Genomic DNA, 4728 nt, shown 5'->3' on the forward strand with positions numbered 1-4728 from the left:
GCAAAACTTAACGAGTGCCTACCCGACAGTCTCGCGAATACATAAAAGAATTGTTTTGTCAGAAAAATAAAAGGCTGGAATTACAAGAGAGAGTTTCAAAGTTCGAAGGAATACTATCCGATCGGTATATACCGGCTTGAGCGTCGATGTCGACGTCTCCCATACCTCCGAAAAGTTTCGAATTGTTGCCCGAAGACAAGGGAAGACCAATCGGTATTCATTATTTTACGTCGCTTCTTCTTGTGTTTGTTCTGTGGGGTGTTCGTTATCCGATCATGTGTTCGTTGTCCGAACATAAAAATCTTTCGCGAAAGTGTTCGTTATCCGATCTGTTCGTTAACCGATCACCCACTGTATTAAAATTTTTCACTTAACTTTACTTGTATAAAATGAGTAATAGATATCTTTGTAACAAAGTTTAATCAACGTAAGATCTGTGATAATCGGCCAGGAGATTCACAGACCCAAATCACTGCAAATTAAAAACACCATCTATATTATATTTAAAAAATATATAAAGTATTTATACAGTATAGGCTTTTTAGATACCATGTTCGCTTATAAGGCCGAAACACTAAAAATATTATGATGTATGGCAAGTCTACATTCATAAATGTCCCATAGAAAAGTCTCAAAGGGCAATAGATTGCTCATACCTGAATTGTGGACTCGTCACATCCAGATTCTACGAATAGGCAATTGCATAGTTTGCTTAGGTTTAAATACATTTTTTTGTGAAATTTATTGATAGCAAGAAAGTGTAGCCTGCGAATATAGAAAATGGTTAGGAACTATTCATTTGTAGTGTAAAAAAAATCAATAATTTCTGTTTTTTTCAAAAAATATAGAATAATATCATGATTTGTATAATCATTAATGAAAGAAAATGTGTTCCAAAAGTGTTATTGCTTGATTAATGAATTTACAAAAATCTAAAATTTTAACAACACAGTATATTGTATTTTTATACTTTTACTTTTGATAAAATTAAAATGAAAGAGCAACACGATAATTCTTTACAGAGAATATAAATATTGAAAATTTTATATTAAAAAAAATTCTTCTTGTTTAGTGGAGACTGANATGCCGAAGTTGCCCCGGTCTCACCTATATATTTGTGAATTGTTATTTACATTATCTGTATAATTTTAGTTTTAATTACTGTATTTTAATCCTTTTGCTAATAATGTATTCGCTTTAATTAAGTTAGAATTTTTTTTTGTATTTTAAACTTTATGTTTATCTTATTTCCTTTTTTTGTTCTGTCTGGTGGTATAAAAAAGAAATTGTTAGCTATCAGACAAGATGCCCTTTAGACCCACATCTCAAAGAGAAAATGCGTATGTAAACGTGACACCGAGATTGTTTATCTATCAAGTAACGGTTTAAAGGAATTTCGCCTATTTTTCCAATTTTAGGAGACCTTCCTTTCCAAATTTTTAGTAATCGATTTAAAATAATTTAGACAAACAAATTAGAATAAAAAAATTTATTAATTGTTATAAATCTCACAACATGCGAAGGTAAAGATGAGAGGATGTCCATCGTTTCCCCCTTTTCCGATGGTGTTATATGACCGATGGTATCACGTGGGCGCACATTATTTCTCATTGACAAGAAAGGAGAAGGACCACAAGATGACCAATCATGCATTTTTCAAATTACCTCACCTTCCTCCGGAACTAAAGCATGATTGGTCAAAAACGAAGGAAAATAGAAAGAAGTGACGAAATTAACACGAGAGTGAGACAGGATCAAGAGACTGACTGATTGACTGGCCGGACAGGGGATTGACCAGACGAGACAACAGACCTAGTGTAAGACCTAGTAAATGGCCAAATAAAGGAGAAAAAAAAAGACGACGAAAAAGAAGAAGAGAATGGAGAGAGAAAGTAAAGAAGGAAGAGAAAACAACTCTTTTCCAGGTATGTCTTGAGTCACGCGCAGTTTGGATACTCCCGTTAGTTACTCCCCTCGTTTTATAATAGAAATAGGCCAATTTCCTAAATCGGATTTTATAACTATTCAGAACTTTGTTTTTTGATAATAATCTCTTGATATTTGTACTTAACTCTGCATTCATCCTCCAGAGAGGCTCATTCCTGGAATTCGGAATGACTTTTATCCTCGCGCCTTAACTATTTGTTTTTTTTTTTTTTCCTAAATCGGCGGTGTTCCGACAAATCACACCTGGTGGCAGGACCCTACCATAAACTTGCGTAATCTAATTTTTGACGGCACCCGACCCTCACACCTACGTGTATACGTAATATGAGGTAGAGTTTAATTAAAGTGTAATTGATACGTGAGATTGAAAGGATATTTTCGATTAGGTATCAAATAATACCTCTGTTTAGACTTTAGAGCATACAACAGATAATAAATTATCATAAATATTTGACAGCGCACGCGCCCACGCCCAATGAATTTGAGTGAAACCGAAAACAAAACTAAACGTCTCGTCGAGGGTTTAGTCTTGTTAGTCTTCTTTTGTGGAATGCCAGCCATCTTGTAAGTGTTAAAGTAATATTTAATTGCAAATTTTTGAAAATATTTAATTAAATTTAAATTTTAGAAAGTAATCGAAGGTAGTATAAAGCGAAAATTATTTATAAATAAAGCTTATATTAGTGTTGCTTAATACATTTAACACTTAGATTGTCTTAAACTATTATAGCCTATTTACGGTATATAAAGCCCATGTAATTTGTGCTAGTGGATTTAGATCTTGATACTTTAAACTTACCTCGCACAGTCAAAGAGAAGATACATCATATGAGATGACGTTTGATATTGTAAAGGTTTAGCTAGTACAGTACTTAGACGTGAACGGATATCGATTCATATAAAGCAGGGATGGCCAACATGTAGACCGCGGTCGACCGCAAAGGTTTTGAAAGTAGCCCGCGAAGCTAAAGTTGAACAATTTGCTTTCATTTAAATTAATGTTTAAAAATCTTAATTCGATAATTTATTCTTACAATAATAGACTGTCTGTGCAACATACCCATACCGTTTGTATTTATCCCAATGAATAATGCAAATGAATGTTAAAGCATGCGCATATAAATGGCAATCATAAAATGGCGCAAAATCATGTGTCAGACAGCAACGTGACATATTCATAGTCGCTCGCAGACTATATTTTACCGAAAAAGTAGCCCCTAAGGGATAAAAGTTTGGCCACACCTGATATAAAGCATATCAGTATTTGCTTGTATGAAGTCACTAAAAGTACGAAGCTCCAGACAAAAGCATATGTTGTTTATACTTTATATTATCTTCCGTATGCTATTGAATGGAGGAAAAATTGAATATTAAATGATAAACGTTTTTGTTCGAAAATATGATATGAATTCAAGGGACGGAGCAGCAACTCTCAGAAAGTCATAAAAATATATGAGTAAAAGCAATAAAACAAATAACATCGGGGGTTACTTATCAAAAGAAACTTTATATCACTTTCATTTAATGCTTTTAAATGAAAGACAATTCTGACAACCCCTCTCTGTCTGGAGTTTCAGGCCAAATGGCTCTGCTTTGCCCCATCTGTCTAGTTATGTGTGGGCTACTCAATTATGAATCCAGTTAAATTACCCAAGTAGTTTCTAAACTAGATAAATTATGTACAGTATGTTTAACTTTTTTAAAAATGAATTAAGTAAATGTCAATTTATAAGTACTGTACTTACATAAATATAAGTTTCTTTTAATATTATTATTCGAAAGAACAATCATATGTGCTTTTAAGTACATATCATTGTTTTGATTATTGTTTTGACCATGACAATGGTAAGTTATAATATAACTAGCAAATAAGCTCGGCTTTCCTCGGACAAAAAGTAACGATAGCGAAGATTAAGATTATTACATTATAGCCAATCATGCGTAGAGCCAAAATAGGAGTTGAAAGTTGGTACACGGTTAGGGTACGTCACGAGAACGTACACTAAGAAGGGATTTTTCGTAATTCTCCCCGTGGGGGAAGTGTTAACAATGGAAGTATTAAGTAACAACGAAGTGTTAAGAGAAAGCGGCGTGCAGGATTAACAAGCACAGATGCGTATTTGCGGAAAATCGGACATATTTTTAGATCCATCGGAAAGTTCTCTAATTACTGTAGTCTGGAAACGGGGACTAATTCTTGCATTCTGTGAAAACGGGTAATATTGGCTATAATGTAATAACCTTAATCTTCGCTATTGTTACTTTTTGCCCGAGCAACGCCGGGCTTATTTGCTAGTACAGTAGAGCATCGATTATCCGACACCGATTAACCGTCACACCGGTTAACCGACCGTTCTAGTCGGCAAATTTCAAATGTCCGCTAGTGATGTGGCGCTATAATATTTGGCTATGTCTTGGCTACTTTATTATTATTTTTGTTAAATTTTTGCGTGTTTTAGCTGGCGACACTGGCTCGACCATGAAAGGGAGGCCAGTATTTAAACGAGATTTAATTTTCTAATTATGAGTGGTTGTTTGTTTTGTGAGCAATAAAATAATTTAAAAATATTTTTTAACGATACAATAGCGACGATTATTATTTTTAAAAAAAATTTGTTAGGCTTAACAGAGATGAAAATTCAACGCGAAATAGGTTAACGATATACTAATATACTAATTACATGGGATATACTAATATACTATACTAATAATGGATTTTTTCATACTTTTCGGTTATCCGACTTTTCAATTATCCGACCAACCCCAGTCCCCAATTAGGGC

General features: G+C 33.7%; 1 long non-coding RNA gene across 1 annotated transcript in view; it reads left to right on the forward strand.

Moving 5' to 3' along the window:
• Positions 1–1953: 1953 nt before the first annotated feature.
• Positions 1954–4728, forward strand: part of LOC111642246 — a 23942-nt gene continuing 21167 nt past the window's right edge. The window contains exon 1 of the long non-coding RNA XR_002759531.1: positions 1954–2511. This is a non-coding gene — a long non-coding RNA (uncharacterized LOC111642246). The remainder of the gene's footprint in view (positions 2512–4728) is intronic.

The sequence above is a fragment of the Centruroides sculpturatus genome, unplaced genomic scaffold (assembly GCF_000671375.1).
Source record: "Centruroides sculpturatus isolate CEXI.00-Female unplaced genomic scaffold, Cexi_2.0 scaffold1472, whole genome shotgun sequence".
NCBI lineage: Eukaryota > Metazoa > Arthropoda > Arachnida > Scorpiones > Buthidae > Centruroides > Centruroides sculpturatus.